The sequence below is a fragment of the Dendropsophus ebraccatus genome, chromosome 3 (genome assembly GCF_027789765.1).
Source record: "Dendropsophus ebraccatus isolate aDenEbr1 chromosome 3, aDenEbr1.pat, whole genome shotgun sequence".
Classification (NCBI taxonomy): Eukaryota; Metazoa; Chordata; class Amphibia; order Anura; family Hylidae; genus Dendropsophus; species Dendropsophus ebraccatus.
The window spans coordinates 81,841,711-81,869,220 of NC_091456.1; positions in this window are offsets into that span (position 1 = coordinate 81,841,711).

Below are 27,510 nucleotides of genomic sequence, written 5' to 3' on the forward strand. Positions count from 1 at the left end.
TAGCTATGTCTGCTTAAAGAATTTGCTGTTAGAGCTACAGATTGTATATTCTCTTTATATCTCTTTGCTCTGTACTGTATAGAAATTGAACAAAATGGAATAAAAAGCAATCAAAAAAATCCCATCTACCCCAAAATGATACTAATAAAAAGTCACAAAAAAAAACAAAACAAACAAACAAAAAAATGAGCCTTCACAAATTCCTAAAAAGAAAAAAAATATATTGTGTGTGGATCTCAGCCAACTCCATAAATGTTGAGTGCCAGCTGCTATCTGAGAGGCATCAAAGACTGGCATTGGAGATCAGTCTGAAGATGGTCATTTACTTTATACAGCAGTCAGTAACAATCTCAGATCTGTCAGCGCCTGACACAGGTGCTGTTTAGTTATCATGGCAGCACAGGTCCTTCTGAAGACCCCAGTGACTGCAATAAAAGATCTACTAGTGCAGCCTATCACAGGCAGGTTGAAATAAAGGAAAACTTAAAGTGAATGTACCACCAGGTACATCAGTGCTCTTTTTTTTACCTCCCCCCCCCCCCATCTTATAAGGTTTCACTGTATTCAGTGGGGAGTGGGAATAACAGTGCTTGAAAGCCTATTACAGTGCCAAATTAAACATTTTTTAAAAGGGAGTATCCATGTTCTGCTCTGTTTACTTCAATAGAACTGAGCTAATACTACAAATAAACTGTGGGAAGGTATGGTGCTGTTTTCAGAAGAAACTGTCACGTGCTGACACTGTCAAGGGGACACATGGTACCTTTCAATTATGCTTCCAGGATGTAAATAATGCTTTGTATAGTGCACACAGATTCCGCAGCACTTTAACATAGTGTCAGGGATACACAGGCCAAGCCCGGCCGTCCTGTGACAAGGGGGAGGAGAGACCCAATCACAACAGGCGGAAAGACTTAAACAAGGATCAAAGGGGGGAGAAGACAAGACAATGGGATCGGAGGAGTTTAGGGGGAGCAGAATCCTAACGAAAACAAGGGGAAAGGACCAAGACCAAGGTCTTAACCAAAGGGGGAGAAAGACAAGACAAGGGAATTGGAGAAGTTTAGGAGCTCTTGGTTGCACTAGCCCTACAGGTTGTTTCACCTCATGCACTCATGCTTTACGCCCTATTCCTGGGCTGTAACTTGATCGTAAATTGCCACCTGACGCTTTCCGCACACCGAGACACCAGGCACCCACTTTGCCACGAACACTCCCTGTTCGCTGGCCAACACAGACACAAAACTTCGCTGTATCTGGATCCACCAGCTGCTGTCATACACGGGACACACCGACTGCTGCCAGACACACATCCACGAAGCACGCACACAAACCTTTCTATGTTGGGACCCAACGGCTGTTGTCATACACGTGACCCACCAGTCGCTGCCAGACACCCGAACACAACATACATACACAACTTTGCTACCACCACCCTATCTGTTACGTTACTGGGTAGACAGGGAACACCAATAAGTGTTCCACTTGCAAGCAGACACCCCACACGGTAGATTAAGCCAATTGGTCATACACATGCACTCCTCACGGAGCTAACTAGGTTCATTTAGGGTACAAGACAAACCATCAAACTTTTAGGTTTAATGCATTAAAATGGACAGTACTTTGTTACAAAAAGATGGTTAACAAGACATACAGGCACTGCAAACAATGAAAACAAAAAGAATAAAATATGAAAGTTCTAATACTTAGCACCGGGATGCGTCTGGGCAGAGCTTCAGCCACCCCCCTCAGCCATCAAGAAAACACACCTGGGAATATTAAAAAGTTACTTTCCCAGGTGCCGATCATAATTCATATCTCACCATTCTGATTCCTGGCATACCAAACATGATATGCCCCAGACATTGAGAAGGTGAGATACCTCTTATGTCATGATGAGGACAGGTAGACAGGCCATGTTTGGACTTCCTGCAATGTCCTCCTGTGGCTGTGGCTCTATGTTTTATTTGTACAAAGTTATAGAATATTTCATGTTCCTATTCCTGCTGGCATGGATTCAGCAAGCCTGCCTTAGAGGTGTGATCTCAACACTCTAGCCACAATTTAAGCCACCATCTCCTTTGCAGCTCCATTCTTATTGCCCCTTGCAGAGAGACTTTAGTTTTTTTTACACAGGGTAATCAGATGGCCTGACTCTAAGCTAATCAATAATCAATCAATTCCTCACTCTAATGCTACGTTTACACGGAACGATAATTCGCCCGATCGTACGATTAACAATGTCGGAATAACGTTTTTGTTCACAACGATCAGCGTTTAGACGGTACGATATATCGTACGGAAATTCGTTTTGTGGTCGTTTTGCGATCGCTTAAGCCTATCTCACACATTGGTTAAATCGGCGAACGACTTTCACACGTAACGATCTGTGAATTTTTTGCGAACGATCAACAACGATTTGAGAACTTGTTGAAAGATCAAAATGAATGATTTCTCGCTCGTCGTTTGATCGTTCGCTGCATTTACACGTACGACTATCGTGCAAATTCGATCGTTCGCGAATTCGCACGATAATCGTTCCTATAAACGCAGCAATAGTTTTAGCAATTATTGCTCCCTGTCCCCATTAGGCCTCAAAATCTTAATTCACATATCTGTATCTTTTGCGTGGAAACCCACGCAAACATGGAGAGAACATACAAACTGTTTGCAGATGTTGCCGTTGGTGGGATTTGAAGCCAGTACTTCAGTGCTAACCACTGAGCCACCATTGAATAGGTCTAAGCTGTAGTTCCAGATTCTTCAGGGGCGGTATTTTTTCTAGAAATAAACAGATCCTCTTCATAATTTCTAGATTGCTGCAAAAATAGACTTCTTTTTAATAACTTTTTACCTTGAGTTCATTAGACATCTTATATTTGCTTTTATGTTCTATCATAGCCTTTATGAATCGATATACAAAATGACACACTAATTGAAGATGATGATTCTTACTTTTACACATTTTATTGTATTGCTATACATTATAGACCAGACTGTCATGAATTCACCTTTTTATCTTTACTACTGATTAACTTCTCAGCTTGCTTTCTGGTAGACTTTTTCATGTTGGCAGCACAATTCATCTTGATATAATAACTACACTGCATAAAATGTTTATACAGGAACCCAAAATCTAGAAGGCACTTTTATTAAATCATATTAGCTCAAAATATTAGACAATGACAATTGAATGCATTGAATCCTCCAGATTAACACTTGGAACATGATATAGATTAAACAGGAGCAGAGAATGAAAAGGGCATGAATTTTATCAGTGAAAGATGTGAGACCGATTGAGCTACAGTACTTTTGTAAGTGAAAGGTCACTGCCTCAGAACTCATCAAGCTGGAAAGGTCAACTGTTCACACTTGCTGTCTATCAATGCTGGGAAATATCCATATGCTCTTTGATGTTTATGCTTAAAGGTAAAAACTATGCATCTATAGAAACACCATTACATTTCATGGCTTTTGTCATAAATTCACAAGTATCTTGACAAGTGACTCATTATTAGCATTTGTAATGACAAATCTGTCATGTGTACAACCTGGAGGCACTCATTTACAACTATGTTGCTATGTTATGTCATTATTGATGTTATTATTTGCCATATGTTGGTTTTAAGGCTTTTTTTTTCCTTCCAAAAATATCACAACTTACAAATAAAAGAATTTGATTGTAAAGAGTTTATGACATGAATCAACATTTGTTTGCATACAACTACTTAGGCTTTGTTCACATCTGCATGGGAGGCTCCATTTGGCACCCTTGTCACAGAATTTGTTCATTTAACTGGATAAAAAAAAGTAGCAAGCAGCAAGCACTACTTTGTGTCTGATTAAAGTTCTGTAAAAGAACAGACACCAGGCAGATATCAATGAGGTCCATCAGGATCTATTGGTGTCTGGCATGGAGCAGACCCATCTAGCGCCATCTGAGGTGTCAAATGGAAGCTGTGATGGAGGCTTCAAGTAGAAACTCTGATGCAGACATGACCCTAATCTTAACATCAAAAGCACATGCTTTTTGTACAGCTGTATAGGTCTCATCTGGTGTCATATGTATGGAGATATTTGCCTTTAGAGGCAACATTTGTAAGGGAATATAGCATTTTACATATGGCATCTGACTGAATATGTCTTACATTTAGGCTATGTTCACACAACGTATATTTTCGTAAAATTATTACGAAAATATACATTACATAGCCGTCTATGGGATCCTGGCCAGAGTGTATACACATAGTAAACGCTCCGGCCGGGATCACCTCACGGCGCTGCAAAGAACTGACATGTTAGTTTTCTGTGGCCGCTATTCAGTGAATAACGGCTGCAGAGACCCCTGTCAGTGCACACTGTGGAGTGAGCGGATCCAGCCGCTCGCTCCATAGCGTGCAATGTAAAGTTCTGATGCGGGCGTGCACGAATGCGCCCGCATCAGGACACTGCGGCCCGAAAGATCACCCGGACGGTACTGCAGTACCGTCCGGGATGATCTTTTCAGAGACCAGCCATTCTGTGACCCGGACGGGTCACGGAACAGCCGGTCTCGTATGGAACATTTTCAACAGTAAATCTCTCCTTGTAATTGAGATAGACAGATAGATAGATGGTCACAATACAGTCACATATAGAAAGAACTTTCTATTTGACAGTGCTCCCATCACAGTTACTGATTGCTGATCCTGAAGTTCCTGAACAAGAACAAACAAACTGAAAATAATGGACTGCACCTCACAAATAACTCATAATATACTAGAAAAATTAATTGACATAAATGCTGGGACAAACGATTAAAAACATCTAAAATACACACAATACCCCACTACCCCCCCACCTCAAAGAAAAAAAGAGAGTATATAGGGTCTTAACCCCTTAAGGACGGAGCCAATTTTCGTTTTTGCGTTTTAGTTTTTCCTCCTTGTGTTTAAAAGACCATAGCACTTGCATTTTTCCACCTAGAAACCCACATGAGCCCTTATTTTTTGCGTCACTAATTGTACTTTGTAATCACAGGCTGAATTTTTGCATAAAGTACACTGCAAAACCAGGAAAAAATTCAATGTGTGGTGAAATTGAACAAAGAAACGCATTTCTTTTATTTGGGGGGTATTTGTTATTACGCCATTCGCGTTAGGGTAAAACTGACTTGTTGTACATGTTCCTCAAGTCATTACAATTAAAATGATATATAACATGTATAACTTTTCTTTTATCAGATGGCCTGTAAAAAATTCAAACCATTGTTAACAAATATACATTCCTTAAAATCGCTCCATTCCCAGGCTTATAGCGCTTTTATCCTTTGGTCTATGGGGCTGTGCGAGGTGTCATTTTTTGCGCCATGATGTTTACTTTCTATCGGTACCTTGATTGAGCATATACGACTTTTTGATCGCTTTTCATTACATTTTTTCTGGATTTGATACGACTAAAAATGCGCAATTGTGCACTTTGGGATTTTTTGGCGCTTACGCTGTTTACCGTGCGAGATCAGGAATGTGATTAATTAATAGTTCGGGAAATTACGCATGCCGCGATACCAAACATGTTTGTTTATTTATTTATTTCCTTTTATTAAAAACAATGGGAAAAGGGGGGGTGATTCTGACTTTTATTAGGGGAGGGGGCTTTTTACTAATAATAACTTCTTTTTTTTTTTTACACTTATACTGGAAGCCCCCCCCTAGGGGACTTCTAGTATAAGTGCATTGATTTCCCATTTTGGCGGAGACCCCGACCGGCACCAGTCACAGAGATCGCTCCTCCGGAGCTATCTTCGTCACTAGTCACCAGGGAAGTGCTGCGTCCGGTAATCGGATGCAGCTGTCATCTTTGACAGCTGCATCTGATTACTGTATTAGCAGGCATGGCGATTGGACCGTGCCCGCTAACACCCACGGTCCCGGGCTAAAATCGGCACCCGGGACCGCGTTTGAAAAATCGTTCGTATGCCGTTGATCGTTGATATAGATCTGAACCTAAAATTATCGTTAATAGTTCGCTAATCGTTAGCTGTAATTCCACGTTCGTTCGCTCAAGTTCCGCATTTCTTCACTAATTGTTCAGTGTAATAGCATATTGTTCATTGTTTTTCTGGGATCAGAAGGAATAAACAATCATAGCAACGATCGCAATAACGATCGTAGTAACGATCGCAACTAACGATTATCATTCTGTGTAATATGGTGAACGATTTCAGGTTAATGATAAACAATCTCGTCTGCGATCGTTTATCGTTAGTCGTTAATCGTTAAAAATCGCTCAGTGTAATAGAACCCTAACTTTATTAGAGGAACCCTGATAAAGTCAGTCATGCACTGATGGGAGGCATGGGGCAGGGTTGTGCCAGGAACGCTCCTTCTGTAACCCCCCCTCCGTTCTTACTTCCCCCCTTCTATCCTGTATACAGATTTTTTTGTCTGCATTTTCTCAATAAAAATTATTGCTTTTTAAAAAGTGGATATTCATACTTTATATCTTATACAGTGGTTCCTTAACATACAACATACGTAATGCTGGAAGATGCCGGCATGATGTTCACAAAAAAATGCGTTTCAAGTGAAGTCCTGCTCTTAAAGTGACTCTGTACCCACAATCTGATCCCCCCAAACCACTTGTACCTTCAGATAGCTGCTTTTAATCCAAGATCTGTCCTGGGGTCCGTTCGGCAGGTGATGCAGTTATTGTTTTAAAAACGACTTTTAATCCGGCAGCGCTGTGTCTAACGGCTGGGGCTTACATTTGTATATGCATTAGGCTGACACAACCTCTCCTTCCCTCCTCTCCACCCTCCTCAGCATTAGGAACATTTACTGCTGTTTGAGCTTTGCACAGGTGTCTTAACGATCCAGCCCATGTTCATTATGCACACAGAAGGGGAATAGGAAGCAATCTGTCTGGAGCATTCCTTATGATGAGGAGGGTGGTGAGGAAGGACAGAGAGGTGGTGCCAGCCTAATGCATATACAAATGTAAGCCCCGGCCGATAGACACTGCCAGATTAAAAGTTGTTTTTAAAACAATAACTGCATCACCTGCCGAACGGACCCCAGGACAGATCTTGGATTAAAAGCAGCTATCCGAAGGTACAAGTGGTTTGGGGGGGGGGGGGGGGGGGTTAGATTGTGGGTACAGAGTCACTTTAAGGTAGAGCCATTAAGTTTTGCCTCTGTTGCTGGCACATCACATTTTCAGGCTTCACGTGTCCTTGAATAATATTGGAAAGCTATTTTTGCATTCTGATTTAAACCATTTAAATATCAGAAACTAAATCATTTCAACCTAATATTTGCCTAATAAAAGTATAATTGGAGATCATTTCAGCTCCCTTACTGAGCTTATGTCATGCCATATTAAGTCTGTATTATTGGAAGCTATTCATCTTCTATGCCACTGATACCACAATGAATTTCCTTAGTTCTTTCTAATCCATCTCATTCATGGGCCTATCATACGAGCTACAGTCCTTTTGTATGCGAGTTGTCATGTTGTCATTTTTTTGGAGTCTTACCATAACCCCTACTGATATATAATGATAAATATTTATTTTCATGTCATGAGTTTAGTTTACTGCAGAGAAAAACCTTATGATGTTGAAGGTCGCGGCACACATGAATCTACCATGACAGCTCGATATGTCTCAGTCAGTCTCTGATAATGCCAGTGCTCAAAGCATTCTTATTGTTATATATATATTTGACAGTTTATTTCCTGCTTTTATAAAGAATGATATGTGCTACTGTCTTGTATTACGTATTCTCAAGGGCTTTGTAAGGTTCAACTTGCAAAGCTTTTAAATGTAACTTTCAAAGCTGCCTCCTTCTTCATGCAAGAATTTAAAATTACTCAGCTCCAGGAGTTATTTTCTTTTTTATTCCTCCAAGATTGTGAACATACATCTTAATGTTATTAACCTCTTAATGGGCAGACATGAAAACACCTTAATGATTTGGAATTGTTTCCATTTTTGCCTCCCAACCTTTCTTTTTCAGTATGTGGCCTTGTTTTATGTTCACACACTGCCAAAATGTTCTATAATATTATTATAATGACTACCATTGTTTTAAAATAACAGCAGCTATTTGCCGTTAAATGATGGCCGTGCAGTAAAAATAACCTTTTTTTTTTTTTTTTTTATAAATATGGTTCACCTTAAATGTAAAATAACATGTTAAACTAATTCTTCAGATTATTACAGATATGCTAATACCCAATATATGTAGTTTTTTTCTTTCTTTCTTGTAAAGTATGCTCTATAAAATATTATTTTAATACTAAATCACTTTCAGGATATGTTCTCACAAAGTAAAGATATACACTACCGTTCAAAAGTTTGGGGTCACATTGAAATGTCCTTATTTTTGAAGGAAAAGCACTGTACTTTTCAATGAAGATAACTTTAAACTAGTCCTAACTTTAAACAAATACACTCTATACATTGCTAATATGGTAAATGACTATTCTTGCTGCAAATGTCTGGCTTTTGGTGCAATATCTACATAGGTGTATAGAGGCCCATCTCCAGCAACTATCACTCCAGTGTTCTAATGGTACAATGTGTTTGCTCATTGGCTCAGAAGGCTAATTGATGATTGATGATCACACATCTGAAAACAGTCTAGCTTGTTACAGAAGCTACAAAACTGACCTTCCTTTGAGCAGATTGTGTTTCTAGAGCATCACATTTGTGGGGTCAATTAAACGCTCAAAATGGCCAGAAAAAGAGAACTTTCATCTGAAACTCGACAGTCTATTCTTGTTCTTAGAAATGAAGGCTATTCCATGCCAGAAATTGCTAAGAAATTGAAGATTTCCTACAACGGTGTGTACTACTCCCTTCAGAGGACAGCACAAACAGGCTCTAACCAGAGTAGAAAAAGAAGTGGGAGGCTGTGTTGCACAACTAAGCAAGAAGATAAGCACATTAGAGTCTCTAGTTTGAGAAACAGACGCCTCACAGGTCCCCAACTGGCATCTTCATTAAATAGTACCCGCAAAACACCAGTGTCAACATCTACAGTGAAGAGGCGGCTGCGGGATTTGGGGCTTCAGGGCAGAGTGGCAAAGAAAAAGCCATATCTGAGACTGGCCAATAAAAGAAAAAGATTAAGATGGGCAAAATAACACAGAGGAAGACTGGAAAAAAGTGTTGTGGACGGATGAATCCAAGTTTGAGGTGTTTGTATCATAAAGAAGAACGTTTGTGAGATGCAGAACAAAAGATGCTGGAAGAATGCCTGACGCCATCTGTTAAGCATGGTGGAGGTAATGTGATGGTCTGGGGTTGCTTTGGTGCTGGTAAGGTGGGAGATTTGTACAGGGTAAAAGGGATTCTGAATAAGGAAGGCTATCACTCAATTTTGCAACGCCATGCCATACCCAGTGGACAGCGCTTGATTGGAGCCAATTTCATCCTACAACAGGACAATGACCCTAAACACACCTCCAAATTGTGCAAGAACTGCAGAAGCAGGCAGCTGGTATTCTATAAGTAATGGAGTGGCCTGCGCAGTCACCAGATCTGAACCCCATTGAGCTGTTGTGGGAGCAGCTTGACCGTATGGTACGCCAGAAGTGCCTATCCAACCAATCCAACTTGTGGGAGCTGCTTCTAGAAGCGTGGGGTGCAATTTCTCCAGCTTACCTCAACAGATTAATAGCTAGAATGCCAAAAGTGTGCAATGCTGTAATTGCTGCAAAAGGAGGATTCTTTGACGAAAGCAAAGTTTGATGTAAAAACAATGTTATTTTAAATACAAATCATTATTTCTAACCTTGTCAATAACTTGACTCTATTTTCTATTCATTTCACAATGTATGGTGGTGAATAAGTGTGACTTTTCATGGAAAACACAAAATTGTTTGGGTGACCCCAAACTTTTGAACGGTAGTGTATATATTTTTTTGCTTTATTATTTTTTTTCCCTTTATCCCAGTAAGGTATTTCTATTTTATAACAGTGTTTCATAGTTATAATGTTTTAGTGCACTCCTGTATGCTAATACAGTATATCCTGTGTCACTTTGACTCAGTCTATTGCTAGGCCTATACTTACTGTGCCCTAGCTGCAGACACAGTAAACACACAGCACTGGGATCCTTTCTAGGATTGGACGTTCCCCTGGAGGATACCTTAGAACCAGAGCCCAAAAGTAAAGATGTCCGTAGCACACTAGTCTGAGATGGCTCCTATAACTATTTGTTATTTGCTTTATAACAATAAATCAATTAAGTTTCCAAAACTGTACTGTGTGAGAGATATAGACTTACTAATCCCCCATGCACCCGCACTGTTTTGATACCCTGTTGCCCTTGGTTACTCCCCACTAAGGTGGCCAGTGAAACTGGAATAATAATAACAATGCTTTTATTTGTATTGCGCAAACAGATTCCGCAGCACTTTACATAGTTTTGCCAATTATTGCTCCATGTCCCATTAGGGCTCACAATCTAAATCCACCTATCTGTATGTTTTTTTTTTGAGTGTGGGAGGAAACCGGAGTACCCCCATGCAAACACGGAGAGAACATACAAACTCTTTGCAGATGTTGCGTTGTTAGGATTTGAACCCAGGACCCCAGCAGTGCAAGGCTACAGTGCTAACCACTGAGCCACCGTGCTGCCCTAGTCTCCAGAATGTAATGGCAGCTGGCCTCCACTTAGCCTGCAAGCAAGGGGGATTGTGAAAAGTGCACAACAGGGCCACCGAGAGAGGAAACCCAGGAAAAAGCAGTACAGTGATGCAAGTTACTTTACTAAAAACACATTTGCATGTATGTTTGTGTTGGTATGTTCCATTCCCAGTTTCTATGCAGGTTGACAGTATCGAGGCAGATTTTGGTAGGTCACTTGCTGATTGGCAGTTCAAGTTTTTGGCAGGAATTTCAACCAACATTTAAAGTGATACTGTCACCCCCTTAGTCTCACTTAATTTCATTGGTGGACAGTGTCAACTAGGCAGGGCTTAAGAGCAGTTGGGCCTCATCTCCAGGCTATGGAGAGGGACCAACTTTTATAAAGCCCTGGCTAGTCAACACTGTCCACCGATGAAATTAAGCGATTTTAGAGCAGAAAGAAGGCACAGAAAAGTTTTACACAGGTATATACAAAATGTGAAGCATTTAAGCTTGTGGATGGTGCTGAGAACCGCAGCAGGGGGATGACAATATCACTTCAAGCAACAGCATTTCCAGCGTTGTGTAAGATCGCTCTGGTCAAGTCGTAGCTTCGGGTCAAGTGGAGCTGCAGGGTGACGCTGAGGGAGAAAGAAGCCCACTCTCTTTCCCTCTTATAAAGTTATGGACTGGTGATTTATTTGATGGGTGGTAACCCAGCTAAGACTAGGGGGACATTTTTTGATGAGAGAGTTGTTATTATAAATTTTTGTGTTTCCAGTATTTATTTATTTATCTATCTATCTATTAATTATTAAATTATTTCTTGGTAACTGTAAATAAAGGACTCTTAAAATATTTTTTTTTCCAGCAAAATGGTGTGTGTCCTTTTATTTAATGATCAGTTTGTGGTCCGATATACATCTGATTTTACATTTAAGTATCTTTTGTGTTATGCCATATGTTACAATACTTTAAAAGGCACATTATGCTTTGTTCATTATATTAGGTGCATACTAACTATAGCCTTGCATTATATTGTCAATTTATTGTCATTCTATAGAAATAACACGGTAATGCATATTATCTTCTAAGATTTAGCTGTAGTGTGTGTGTCATGGCTATTATCACAGATGTACAGTTAAGATAAGCCAGGGCCATAGCTATTTGGCTTGTTACAAAGGTTTCAGAAAAATGGTTTTATTATTGTGGTGTAGAAACATAAGCCTCTGTAATTTCAGAGTCAGAAAATAAATTACCCCTTACTGATGAAAATGTGTCATAGGTGGCTGTTAGTTGTCTCACCATGATGTATATTTTTGGTATAGTGTTATTGCTAAAATGGCAAAAAATAAATAAAAGACACAAAGATTTTTTTCTTTTAAATTTAAAGTAAAATACTATAGACCGTGTAATACACCAACATTTTAGGTCTCCATTTCCTAAACTTTTGAAGGGTGTGAGTCACTTTTTACTATCCATACACACATAGAATAGTCCCGCATAAACCAATCTTTAAAGCAGTCTCCACACAACCGGACTCCACAGGTCCCGTATGCTCCAATATGTATAACACAGTAGGTATGGAGGAAATAAATGGTTATCTCACCAATCAGTAGATCCACTTGGTCCGATATGAACCTTCATGCTCTGAGAATCCAGAACACAAAATACTCACAAATGCCTTCTTGACATATATTTCATTTTTATTTTTCAAGTTCACGTTACATGCTGCAGCTCACAGCTGATGTATCCATCAGACACGGACGCCCAGGTATGTCTTCACTGCGGATGTTTCGGAGGACATAGACTCCTCCTTCCTCATGCGCAAGGACGCAAGGGGCTGGACAACGTTATATGGATGTTGCAATTAACTCTAACATGACCTGCACAAAGCATAATGGCCTATGGTGAATACAACACACGCAATCCAAATAACATAAACAATCCTAGGTGTGGGACACTGGATATAAATATACAAATGAAAATCACAAAAATGCTCTAAAGCTACAGACCTCATTGAGTCCATTCGGACTCAATGTGTCTAATCTTGAAATCCAAAAGGTCTCACAGCGGAGTAATTGCTTACGATTCTCCTACTTGTCGGCACAGACTTCTACCTGCTCCACAACTTGCCACCTTAGATCACAAACATTGTGGCGTGATTCACAAAAATGCCTGGCTACCGTAGTCTCACCAAAAGTCTTATCATCTCCTCTTGTAACCATCTCTGTTTCCTGATTCATACTGAATTTGCGGATAGCGGCTTTGTGCTCGTTCAGACGCAGCTTGATAGGACGGCTGGTCTGACCCACATAGCCGTACCCGCAAGGACACTTAAGAATGTAGACCAGGTTTTTGTCATTACAGGTGAAAAACCCTTTAACCGGGTACTTAGTACCTTTACTGGGATGACAAATAGAGTCACCCTTTATATAGCAAACAGAGAAGGAAAGCGAAATTGCACTCACCCGTTTAAAACTTCATCATCTTTATTAGGCAATCGTGATAAAACTTGGACAAGGTGCAGATACAGCGGCGGCAGACGCCATGGAGATAGGTTACAGGCTGAAGATACGAAGGGGAGGAAGAAAGAAGAAAAAAACAGTATGGAGGCCAGAGGGGAAAAAGGAAGAATGTTTCCTGGAAAAACTAGAGGATGTACCAAATACTATAAGCATAATAAATTTGACTGATGTGCCCTTGGATAATGCTGTGACCTCACTACTATCTAGAGGTCTGAACTTTTGTTTCCCTGAACCTTTTGAGTTTTTGGGGTTTGAGAAAGACTTATTCCAATCCATACGTAAATTAAACCTAAAAAATTTTTTTTCTGATAAAACCACCTTTGGTTGAGTCAAATATGAAGGATAAGTGAGATCTAACATCGGCCCCTTGGGGTTTATTGCCCCAGATTTGGAGAGTGAACAGGAAAGGGAATGTATGTTGATGTTATCTGACTTAGCTGGTGAAGCATTACCTAATATGTCTACAGTACCATGTGAAGTGTTTAGTAGGGGGGTTAAATCTGAATTCTCTCCCCCCATTATATCTGGCAGCAACCTTGATGTTTTACACAAGAGGGTGCTGGCAGATATCAAAGCCTTAATATACCCCGATATTCCCTATAACTTAAGTAAAGATGAATGGAAAGCCCTGCAATGGTTAAAAAATCGTAAAGATATTATAGTGAAAGGAGCAGACAAGGGGGGAGGGATCGTTCTGATGAACGTAGATTATTATGAAAATGAAGCTTATCGCCAACTTAATAATACTGCTAATTACCAACGTCTTCCAACTGACCCGACCAATAAAATTCACACTAAACTACAAACTTTTTTACGTAAACAAGTGGAGAGAAAAATCATTTCAGATAATACTGCCCGAAAATTGTTACCCCTCACGTTTAAACCACCTGTATGGTACTTCTTACCGAAGGTCCATAAACATGCTCGCAGCCCTCCAGGACGCCCTATTGTGTCAGGTGTTGGCTCGGTTCTTGAGCCACTGTCACAGTACATTGATTGGCTACTAAGCCCCTTACTAGAAGGTGTCCCTTCTCTTGTTAAGGACACTACACAATTTTTGGGCGTCCTGGAGGGCTGTGTATGCGGGGAGGATTTCCTCCTGGGATCCATCGACGTGGAATCACTGTATACTCGGATCCCAACAGGATCTGGCAATCGAAAGTATCAGAATACTTCTGAAAAAAACTGATAAAAGTGAGGATTACATCCAATTTATTTGTGAAGCCTTAAATTTGGTCTTATCCAATAATGCTTTTCTTTTTGATGGGCAATGGTACCTGCAAGTCTCCGGAGTCGCCATGGGCACTCCGGTGGCTTGCAGTGTTGCTAATTTATTTTTGGCCGTTTTTGAAATGAAATATGTGTTTTCTCTTTCTAATCAGTTTTTTGGATTTATTTATAAATACGTGCGCTTTGTGGATGACGTATTTATTGTATGGACGGGTACAACAGATGAATTCTCCCAATTTGTAGAAACACTTAATAGTTCAAATACTATGAATATGCTCTTCACCTCTAAGGTAGATAATGAAAAGTTAGAGTTCCTGGGTTTTCGAAAGCCGACATCATCAAACACATTACTTCACTATAACAGCTACCATACAGAAACAACTAAACGTGCAGTACCGTATGGACAATATCTCAGATTATGCCGTATAAATAGCAGCATGGAGTCCTATCTGTGTCAGGCGGACGATCTCACTCTACGCCTGCTACAGAGAGGATATCCGAAAGCACTATTAGATGAAGCATGTCAAAAAGCTAAAATGAAAGATAGAAATCTTCTCCTCTCAGGGACATCTAACCGTAAACATAACAGTAAACAGAACAATAGATTTGCATTTACGTTTAAACTATCCCCAATGGCCCCACAGATTCGTAGCACCATAAATAAATAAATACTGGAGCTTATTAGAAGGGGATCCCAGCTTGGAAGAATGGGTTAAAAATAAACCATATGTGACATTTAGACGGAGTACTAATTTGAAGGACAACCTAATGTGTAGTAAATATGTCTCAATAAAAAAAGAACAATGGTTGAAAAATGATTTAAAGGGGAATTATAAATGTAGATCTTGTAAGTGGTGCCCAGCAATAATTAAGGTACCTACCTTATGTCTAAACGGGATACACATAGATATAAAGGATTTTATATGTTGCAAATCAAATCATGTCATCTACTGTATTTGTTGCCCATGTGGCCGTTTTTATATTGGCCAAACTAAAAGAGCTATGTGTACTAGATTTAGGGAACATATATACTCCCTCAAAACTGGGGTAGGAGCAACGCGATTTATTTCTTATATGCAGGAAAGCCACGGTAATGATCATTCTGTATTGACTTTTGCTGGTATAGAGCGGGTACAAGTTAAAACAGGTCAGGATAGACGTAAAGTTTTATTGAAAACAGAGCTATCCTGGATTATCCGCACGGAAGCAGAGGGTCCAGGAGGTTTAAATGATAGGGTAGATCGCAACCTCCTGTTGTAATGTCCTGAGTTGTATGGTGTCACTTTTTTAATTGTGTGTGTATATCTGTGTTATCACGATCATGTGTTACTGACGTCACTATGAGTTAACCTATTTAAGATATGTGATGACGTCTCAAAGGAGGGTGGTCCGTAGAAGCGCCATAAGGGCGTGAAACAGCCTGTAACCTATCTCCATGGCGTCTGCCGCCGCTGTATCTGCACCTTGTCCAAGTTTTATCACGATTGCCTAATAAAGATGATAAAGTTTTAAACGGGTGAGTGCAATTTCGCTTTCCTTCTCTGTTTGCTATATATTTATGAGCCTCTCTATACTTGGAATTAGCACCACCCGGTATCATCCGCTGTGTAAAAGGACTATGAGCAATAGGTTTTGCTGGGAGCAGTAGTGCCACCATTGTCTGGTTGTGGATAGAGTCACCCTTTATGATTGCGCTGCAGTGCTGACATGTCATGCACCCAAAGGTGCCTTTCCGGCGGCTGGCTAAGAAAGTCTGCCTGCTCACTTTTTTCCGGGCTATGTCTCCTCTCACAAGTTTGTTCCCAATAGATTTATTTTTCTTGTAACAAAATGAAGGTCTCTCTCTAAATATACTACCGTATTTCGGATCACATTGTAGCAACTTCCAATGCTTCAAAACGCATCTTTTAATAATCTGAGAGTGTCTATCATAAGTGCTACTAAACAGCAATCTATTACCGGTTTTATCCACTTTATCTTTTTTCCTCCTCACTTCTCTCCTATCCAATCTACCAACCTCCCTCTCCGTGGAATTCATCTCCCTCTTATTGTATCCTCTCTCGATGAATTTAGTTTTAATTTTTTCAGCATTTTTTTTATACTCTATTGCAGTACTGGCAATTCTCTTAGCCCACATAAACTGGGATTTGGGCAAGCTCTTAAACACATGGGGGGCATGCTGGCTCTCACGGTGCAATAAATTATTCCTATCAGTGGGTTTGGAAAATAACGTAGTTTCCAACATATTATCGCCTTTGCGAACTTCCACGTCTAGAAAATGAATGCGTTTACTGTCATACTCCAAAGTAAACTTAATGGAATCATGACAGCTGTTTAACGTCTCCACGAATTTGAGCAAAGATGTTTCATCTGACGTCCATAGCAAGCACACGTCGTCCACGTAGCGCACCCACGTGGACGACGCGGGCAAGCAAGGGACGACAAATTTCTCTTCAAAAGAATGCATAAAAATGTTGGCTAAACTGGGGACTACAGACGAGCCCATAGAAACACCGTGGATCTGTAAATAAAAATCGGTATCAAACCTGAAATAATTACGACTGAGTACCAGGTCCAATAAACCCATCAAAAAATTGATCATGCTATTACTAAGTTTGCAGTCCTTATTAAGTTGTTCCCTGATGCACAGCATGCCCTCCTCTTGGGGAATATTAGTGTACAAACTTTGCACATCAAGTGTGCAAAGAAAGGACACGTTAGTAGTATCAATACGTTCAATCGCGTCCAGAAAATGGCCAGTATCAACCAGGAATCTATCGAGCCTGCGTACAATGCCTTGCAGAAAGGAATCCACGTAGATCAACAAGGACTGCAGCAGCGACCCAGACCCAGACACAATGGGTCGGCCGGGTCGGCTGCTGCAGTCCTTGTGGATCTTAGGAAGGAGATATAGAATCGGTACACGGAAAGTCTCAACTCGCAATGCATCAGCTGTTTTCTCTTGTATGACAGCATTAACAACCGCATCATTGACAAATGTGTCCACCTCTTTTTTAAACCGAACTGTGGGATCACCTGGCAACCTGAGGTATGTGTTCACATCCGCCAATTGGCGTTGGGCTTCATTGACATAGGAGGTGCGGTTCTGAACAACAACCGCACCTCCTTTGTCCGCTTTTTTTTTATCACAATAGAAGTATCCCTCTGCAATGTATCTAAGGCCTCTGCTTCAGCTTTACTCAAATTCACATATCCATGGTTTGCATGAGTCCAAGATTCTCGTACATCATGCAACACCATGCGCTCAAATGTATTCAATGACTCATTATCAATCATAGGATCAAAAGAACTTCTTTGCAATAAAGCACCTGGAATCACGTCAAGGGGAGAAGAGCGGACCCGCTCTGTCCTCTTGACATCATAGAAGTAGATCTTAAGGCGTAGCTGTCTACAAAATTTATAGAAATCAACTTGGAAATCAAATTCCGAAATATCCTTTCTAGGTACAAACCCTAGACCCTTATTTAGCAGTTTCAATTCAGTTATATTGAGTGGCCTATCTGAAATGTTCACCACCAAGTTCTTTTCATTTGAAAAACACATTGTCTCTACTTCTTTTTCTTTTCCTTTGTGATACGTTTGTCCTTTCCTTTTGTTGTCACGGTTCTTTGCCCTCTTGATTCCTCCGATTGTATGCTGGCCTCCGACTCCTCTGTAGTCTCCTCTCTCTCCTGTGTTTTTCCTAAAAAACACGTTGATTTTTTCTTTGCTCTAAATTTATTTTCACTTGAGGCTTCAGAAGAATAATCGGTGGAATCCCCTGAACGGTCACTTCTCAATTGTCTTTCACGTCTTTCTTGTCTTTTCTCTTCCGCCCACATATACACGCGATTAAGCAAATAATCACGTGTGTCACGCTCAAATTTAGGGATCTTCCCATGCAAGATGGTAGTGCGTAATTTGTCAATGGAACAGTTTAATTCGTCATGTATCTTTTGATATTCGTCAGTTGTCTTAGATTGTTTGATCTTATCTTCAATATCTTTTATTTCCTCACCTGATTTTTCAATAGCTATTTGTAGCCGTTGTACAGTCAAAAACATCAAGTCTAGCGAATGCTGATTATTTAAGGCATACCATTTTTGGTGGTATACCACATCATCGTGAAGCAATATTGGGAACAATTTGCAGCGCAATCCTCTAGGGATCCTCTGTACCTTAAGGTATTCGGTAAGTGTGGAGGCATGCAACACAAGGCTCAGTTCTTTTTTCTTTAGATTTTCAAGTTGCTTAGCATAATCAATTTTACATTTATCTTTGGCGGTTGCCAAAGTCAACCCAGCTGATGTTGCTTGATCAAGTATGCTGGCACGATCACTTGCCGTGAATGAGAATACATCAGCTTTAGAATCAGTGAGCTTAGAGATTTCATCAAACGACATAGTTCACACAGTCCGTTTGAGCACTTGCGGTAAGTGTGGAATACAACTCATACACACATAGAATAGTCCTGCATAAACCAATCTTTAAAGCAGCCTCCACACAACCGGACTCCACAGGTCCCGTATGCTCCAATATGTATAACACAGTAGGTATGGAGGAAATAAATGGTTATCTCACCAATCAGTAGATCCACTTGGTCCGATATGAACCTTCATGCTCTGAGAATCCAGAACACAAAATACTTCTTGACATATATTTCATTTTTATTTTTCAAGTTCACGTTACATGCTGCAGCTCACAGCTGATGTATCCATCAGACACGGACGCCCAGGTACGTCCTCACCGCGGACGTTTCGGAGGACATAGACTCCTCCTTCCTCATGCGCAAGGACGCAAGGGGCTGGACAACGTTTTATGGATGTTGCAATTAACTCTAACATGACCTGCACAAAGCATAATGGCCTATGGTGAATACAACACACGCAATCCAAATAACATAAACAATCCTAGGTGTGGGACACTGGATATAAATATACAAATGAAAATCACAAAAATGCTCTAAAGCTACAGACCTCATTGAGTCCATTCGGACTCAATGTGTCTAATCTTGAAATCCAAAAGGTCTCACAGCGGAGTAATCGCTTACGATTCTCCTACTTGTCGGCACAGACTTCTACCTGCTCCACAACTTGCCACCTTAGATCACAAACATTGTGGCGTGATTCACAAAAATGCCTGGCTACCGTAGTCTCACCAAAAGTCTTAACATCTCCTCTTGTAATCATCTCTGTTTCCTGATTCATACTGAATTTGTAAATTGCGGCTTTGTGCTCGTTCAGACGCAGCTTGATAGGACGGCTGGTCTGACCCACATAGACACTTAAGAAGGTAGACCAGGTTTTTGGTGAGCAGGCAGACTTTCTTAGCCAGCTGCCGGAAAGGCACCTTTGGATGCATGACATGTCAGCACTGCAGCGCAATCATAAAGGGTGACTCTATTTGTCATCCCAGTAAAGGTACTAAGTACCCGGTTTTTCACCTGTAATGACAAAAACCTGGTCTACCTTCTTAAGTGTCCTTGCGGGTACGACTATGTTGGTCAGACCAGCCGGCCTATCAAGCTGCGTCTGAACGAGCACAAAGCCGCGATCCGCAAATTCAGTATGAATCAGGAAACAGAGATGATTACAAGAGGAGATGTTAAGACTTTTGGTGAGACTACGGTAGCCAGGCATTTTTGTGAATCACGCCACAATGTTTGTGATCTAAGGTGGCAAGTTGTGGAGCAGGTAGAAGTCTGTGCCGACAAGGAGGAGAATCGTAAGCGATTACTCCGCTGTGAGACCTTTTGGATTTCAAGATTAGACACATTGAGTCCGAATGGACTCAATGAGGTCTGTAGCTTTATAGCATTTTTGTGATTTTCATTTATATATTTATATCCAGTGTCCCACACCTTGGATTGTTTATGTTATTTGGATTGCGTGTGTTGTATTCACCATTAGGCCATTATGCTTTGTGCAGGTCATGTTAGAGTTAATTGCAACATCCATATAATGTTGTACAGCCCCTTGCGCCCTTGCGCATAAGGAAGGAGGAGTCTATGTCCTCCGAAATGTCCGTAGTGAGGACGTACCTGGGCGTCCGTGTCTGATGGATACATCAGCTGTGAGCTGCAGCATGTAACGTGAACTTGAAAAATAAAAATGAAATATATGTCAAGAAGGCATTTGTGAGTATTTTGTGTTCTGGATTCTCAGAGCATGAAGGTTCATATCGGACCAAGTGGATCTACTGATTGGTGAGATAACCATTTATTTCCTCCATACCTACTGTGTTATACATATTCACTTTTTACTATGACAGGTGGTGCCAAAGAGTTATTCGGAAAAGGAGAAGATCTCAGAAAGCAAATGTTAACTTTACTATCTCAACAACATTGTCATTTATATACTTTCTCTAAAGTAGTATATGCAAAGAACTTCTCATAGTATACCATGGTATAGTATATTACGACTCTCATACTACTATATATTTCCTCCATAAAGGCCATCGGGTTACTGTACCGTTCCTGTAACTAACCTACATATCTATACTTTGTTGTCAGCTGTCACTATTTGTCCAATTATACATGCAGTAGAACAAATCCAAGCACCTAATGACTATTTACTTGTCACTTATCACTGTACTATGACATTTTTTAGCGGTGGATATATAATTACTTTAACTCAGTTGCTAATTCGGTGCCAATTAAATCTGCTTAGGATCTTATCCCAGCCATATCCTGCTGAGAATTCCTGAATGTTTCAAAAGAGTATAACTTTTTAACTTTTCAAAGAGTTACACAACTTTAGAATACAAAATAATTAGAAGTTTGAGTCAAGATGAAGCTTCTACAAAATATCTTAGTATCCAAGGGGTTAAAATCACAAAGGTACTCTGTTGGTGATAAAGGGCAGTGTATTGGCTTATTCAAATTTATAAATAATGATGTATGAACTGGAAAATATAGTGAGTAAAAGTTTAGAGACATGAGATCCTAGAAGATTTTTCATCATCATCAAGTCAATCAAAATGAATGTGCAATAATTCATACTACAATGTTATACTTAGGCAGCACAGCGGCTAGCACTATTGCCTTGTAATGCTGGGGTCCTGGGTTGAAATAAGAAAGTTTATATGTTCTGCTTCTGCTTGCATAAAGTTTCTTCACACTCTTCAAAACCCCAATGATAGGTTAATTTGGAATCTAAAGTTGTGAGCCCAGCATTCTCTGTGGACCTCTGCAAAATAAGAAATAATATATGGAAAAAACAAACAAACAAAAAAACATTTAGAACAAAATGGGCCATCAAGCTGCTGATCACAAGTACCAATCTCGATTATCAGTGCTCGATTTCTGAGCTTTTACAAAGCTTGGTCATAGAGTAGCCTGGCTGCTGGATCATTTGTGCAGCCCATTAAAAGGGGTATCCAAAGACCAGGAAAGACCCTACCTCTTCTGCTTTTTCTCACCCCACTTTCCCCCTCTGACTGTCTGTGCTGATAGTTTCGTAGACGAAAGAGGAGTGGGAGCATGTTGCGACATTGGTAACATCAAGCAGCTATTGGTCACCGGCCGCAACAGGCACTCTCCCTCCACTCATCTGCGGAAGTATCAGCATGAATGGACAGACGGAGGAAATGGAGCTCCGGAGAGCAAAGGAGGTAGGATCTTTCATGCTCTCTGGAGATCTCCTGTTGCTGTCGCTTAATGTGATTGAGCAATTTGTAGCTAAATAGTGCTACTTAGCTTTAAACGCTAATTAAATGCTATGTGTGAACATATGCAATAAAGGGCAGCTGAACGGCAGTTAAATGATTAATTACTGCAATATAGTAATGCAGCAATGCAATGAAATGATGCCGCACTGAAACGATCAATTACTGCAATTTAATGATGCTTTCACATTGCATTTTCATTGCATTAGTGCATGTGTGAACACAGTCTTACATTGGACAATTATCAGAAATGAGCAACCTTTTTAAAAGTGTCTTAACAAAGTAATAGTCCAACTTGTTTTACCATATGGAAATGTCTTGTAAAAAAAACTTCCTTCAGTCAGGCACTATAACATGTGGTTTATGTTGTATATGAATTCTAAAACAATTGTGAAATTTAGTATAAAGTGTATAAAATATATGAACATGATATAGCATTTCTGCCTCATTCTCATAGTCCTACTTGTCCTATTTTGTTCCCAAACAAAAGAATATAAAACATTCATGTCTATCCTTTTGTTACAAGTTGAAATCAAAATGAACTTTTAACATTCTCTCTAACTTTTCCATTATGTCTAACTAAATAGCCACAGACAGGAACTGTCAGAAGTAATGTGTAATTTGACACAGAGAAATGACAGTTATTACAGTCTGAACAGCTGCAGAGAGCACCCTACACTACAAGGTACACACTCTTTCATTATGAGAAGTATTTACTGTTTGGTGCCTCCATAGAAATTGGTTATTTCAGATTTATATAAAATCTCAGAGAAGATCAGCAATTGCTGTCCACTTACAGCTTATAATACTGGGAAACAAATGTGGTAAATTAGACAATTACAAGTAAAACCTGTTAAAGTGTCATCTGTGGACTAAACTCGGAGATGCCTCAGGCTTTAATCATTTTAAGCCCACTTTTCAACATTTTTAAAGACATTTCACATTAAATATATTGCTACAACAGTTTCCCTATTACAAAATATAATATACAATACAGCCCACAGTACAGTATATAGATTGATTAGATAAAAAAAAAACCCTGAAAAACTATATATATATATATATATATATATATACACCTTGGTTTAAGAGTAACTTGGATTGAGAGCATCTTTCAAGGAGAGCTCACAGTTTTTCAAAATTGTAACTTGGTTTAAGAGCATTGCTTTGGTGTAAGAGCTACCTGTACTGGCTGGGAGGTCGAGTAGGGGAGGGGCATGGTCTGCCTAGCGGGGTCTACAGCACTGTATTCTGACCCAGGAAGTCTCCCTCACCTTCCAAATCATAGCAGATCCACTTCAGGCTGGGGCTCACATCAGAAGACAGGACTGTGGAGGTAATCTCTTCATAGCCGTAACCCCTCTCTCCCGGAGAGAGTGCTGCTATACTGCGCCCACATCTGAACTGCCCTTGTGTTTTCCATCCTCTCCATTCCTGCTATTATGTGCCTGCACTTACACTTAGCTATACACACTGCTGTTAGAATCTGCCGTCACTCACACTCTGTATAGAAAGGTTTCTGTCACTGTCCTCCTGCACAGCTCTCTGATTCTCACTTCCTGATTGGTGCATGCTGAACACACACCCCTTCCCCATTGCTGTCAGGTGACCACACAAACCTCTGACAGCAGCCCGGCTTCTATATTCTAGTCTGTTGTATTATGCTACGGCATTATAGGGATCTGCAGTTCCATCCTGTATCTACACACTTTTGTTGTTTTTTGAAGTTTATGCACTTACTATACATTATACTCCGCATACTGATTTCTATACTGTACAGTAACTCATAATATCACAGATTCATCTGTTTCTAAATGTTTTATCTGTTCTAAATGTTTTTCAGAATAAAAAGAATATTATTTTTGGGGTGGTAAACCAATTTTCTGCATTTCAATTATTTCTTATGGGACAGCTTGCTTTGGTTTAAGAGTGATTTGAATTACAAGCACAGTCCTGGAATGAATTATGCTCATAATCCAAGACACCACTATATAGTGGTACCTTGGTTTAAGAGTAACTTGGTTTTAGAGCGTTTTTGTTTAAGAGCTCATCGTTTTTCAAAATTGTGACTTGGTTTAAGAGCATTGCTTTGGTTTAAGAGCTCCCTGTACTGGGTAGGAGCGCAAGTGGGGGAGGGGCATGGTCTGCATAGCGGGGTCTACAGCACTGTACTCCGACCCAGGAAGTCTCCCTCACCTTCCAAATCATAGCAGATCCACTTCAGGATGGGGCTTGCATTAGGGGACAGGACTGTGGGGGTAATCTCTTCATAGCTGTAACCCCTCTCCCCGGACAGAGAGTGCTACATTTATGTGCCCACATCTGCTATGCTCATTCCTTCAGGCTCCCTGCAGTCTCTGTCAGCCCTTGTGTTTCCTATCCTCTCCATTACTGTACAGGAACTTATAATATCACATATTCTGCTGTTTCTGAATGTTTGATTCATTAGTTTTACATGTTATTCAGAATAGTAAATATTTATTTTTGGGGTGTGGAACCAATTATCTGCATTTCATAGATTTCTTATGGGAAAATTTGCTTCGGTTTAAGAGTAGATTTGGATTACAAGCACAGTCCCGGAACAAATTATGCTCGTAATCCAAGGCACCACTGTATATATATATATATATCACAGTGGTACCTTGGAATAAGAGCATAATTTGTTCCGGGATTGTGCTTGTAATCCAAATCAGCGAATATCAAAGCAAACTGTCTCATAAGAAATCATTGAAATGCAGACAATTGGTTCCACACCTCAAAATTAGTGATTGTGATTTTTTTAATACTGAATAGCATGCAAGATGAATGAAAAAAAGTTACTGTAAAATATAGTATTCAGCACGTGGTGTATAATGTATAGTATGTGCATAAACCTAATAAAAACAACAGCACTTTGTAAATACAGGATGGAACTGCAGATCCCCATAATTCAGTAGCGTAGTACAACTAGTCTGGTCACTAAGTAACCAACTAGAGTACGGAAGCAGGGCTGCTGTCAGAGGTCTGTGTGGCCACATGACCGGACTGCACCAATGGGAAAGGGGTATGTGTTCAGCATAGACCAATCAGGAAGTGAGAATCACAGAGCTGTGCAGGAGGACAGTGACAGAAACGTTTCTATACAGCAGTGTGAATAGCTGAGTGTGAGTGCAGGCACATTATAGCAAGAATGGAGAAGATGGGAAACACAGAAACTGCATGAAGGAATAAGCAGGGCATATGTGGGCACATAAATGCAGCAATCTCTATCTGGGGAGAGATGAATTACAGTTTACAGTTATGAAGCGATTGCCTCCACAGTCCTGTCTCCTGATCCTCTCAAGTGCATCTGCTATGATTTGGAAGGTGAGAGAGACTTCCTGGGTCAGAGTACAGTGCTGTAGACCACACTATACAGACCATGCTCCTTACCTACTACCCCTCCCACCCAGTACAGGAAGCTTGTTTTACAATGCAATGCAATTTTGAAAAACTGTGAGCTCATCTTGCAAAGCACTCTCAAACCAGGTTACTCGTAAACCAAGGCACCACTATATATATATATATATATATATATATATATATATATATACCGTTAAAAAGTTTGGGGTCACATTGAAATGTCCTTATTTTTGAAGGAAAAGCACTGTACTTTTCAATGAAGATAACTTTAAACTAGTCCTAACTTTAAAGAAATACACTATACATTGCTAATGTGGTAAATGACTATTCTAGCTGCAAATGTCTGGTTTTTGGTGCAATATCTACATAGGTGTATAGAGGCCCATTTCCAGCAACTATCACTCCAGTGTTCTAATGGTACAATGTGTTTGCTCATTGGCTCAGAAGGCTAATTGATGATTAGAAAACCCTTGTGCAATCATGTTCATACATCTGAAAACAGTCTAGCTCGTTACAGAAGCTACAAAACTGACCTTCCTTTGAGCAGATTGTGTTTCTGGAGCATCACATTTGTGGGGTCAATTAAACGCTCAAAATGGCCAGAAAAAGAGAACTTTCATCTGAAACTCGACAGTCTATTCTTTTTCTTAGAAATGAAGGCTATTCCATGCGAGAAATTGCTAAGAAATTGAAATTTCCTACAACGGTGTGTACTACTGCCTTCAGAGGACAGCACAAACAGGCTCTAACCCGAGTAGAAAAAGAAGTGGGAGGCCACGTTGCACAACTAAGCAAGAAGATAAGCACATTAAAGTCTCTAGTTTGAGAAACAGACGCCTCACAGGTCCCCAACTGGCATCTTCATTAAATAGTACCTGCAAAACACCAGTGTAGACATCTACAGTGAAGAGGCGGCTGCAGGATTTTGGGCTTCAGGGAAGAGTGGCAAAGATAAAGCCATATCTGAGACTGGCTAATAAAAGAAAAAGATTAAGATGGGCAAAAGAACACAGACATTGGACAGAGGAAGACTGGAAAAAAGTGTTGTGGACGGATGAATCCAAGTTTGAGGTGTTTGGATCACAAAGAAGATTGTTTGTGTGACGCAGAACAAATGAAAAGATGCTGGAAGAATGCCTGACGCCATCTGTTAAGCATGGTGGAGGTAATGTGATGGTCTGGGGTTGCTTTGGTGCTGGTAAGGTGGGAGATTTGTACAGGGTAAAAGGGATTCTGAATAAGGAAGGCTATCACTCAATTTTGCAACGCCATGCTATACCCAGTGGACAGCGCTTGATTGGAGCCAATTTTATCCTACAACAGGACAATGACCCTAAACACACCTCCAAATTGTGCAAGAACTATTTACAGCAGAAGCAGGCAGCTGGTATTCTATCGGTAATGGAGTGGCCAGCGCAGTCACCAGATCTGAACCCCATTGAGCTGTTGTGGGAGCAGCTTGACCGTATGGTACGCCAGAAGTGCCCATCCAACCAATCCAACTTGTGGGAGCTGCTTCTAGAAGCGTGGGGTGCAATTTCTCCTGCTTACCTCAACAGATTAACAGCTAGAATGCCAAAGGTGTGCAGTGCTGTAATTGCTGCAAAAGGAGGATTCTTTGACGAAAGCAAAGTTTGATGTAAAAACAATGTTATTTCAAATACAAATCATTATTTCTAACCTTGCCAATGTCTTGACTCTATTTTCTATTCATTTCACAACGTATGGGGGTGAATAAGTGTGACTTTTCATGGAAAACACAAAATTGTTTGGGTGACCCCAAACTTTTGAACGGTAGTGTATATACACAATTTATTTATTTTTGTTTACCTTATGGGCACTGATGACTTTTTTGCATAGACTGTAATGAGGCTATTTAACCCTTAGGGGACGCAGACAGTTTTTATTTTTGCACTTTAATTTTTTCCTCCTTGTGTATATAAGGCTATAGCGCGGGCATTTTTCCATCTAGAGACCCAGATGAGCCCTTTATTTTTGCGCCAATAATTGTACTTTGCAATGGCAGATGTAATTTTTGCCTCAAATATGCAGTGAAACCGGGATAAAATTATATGTGTGGTGAAATTG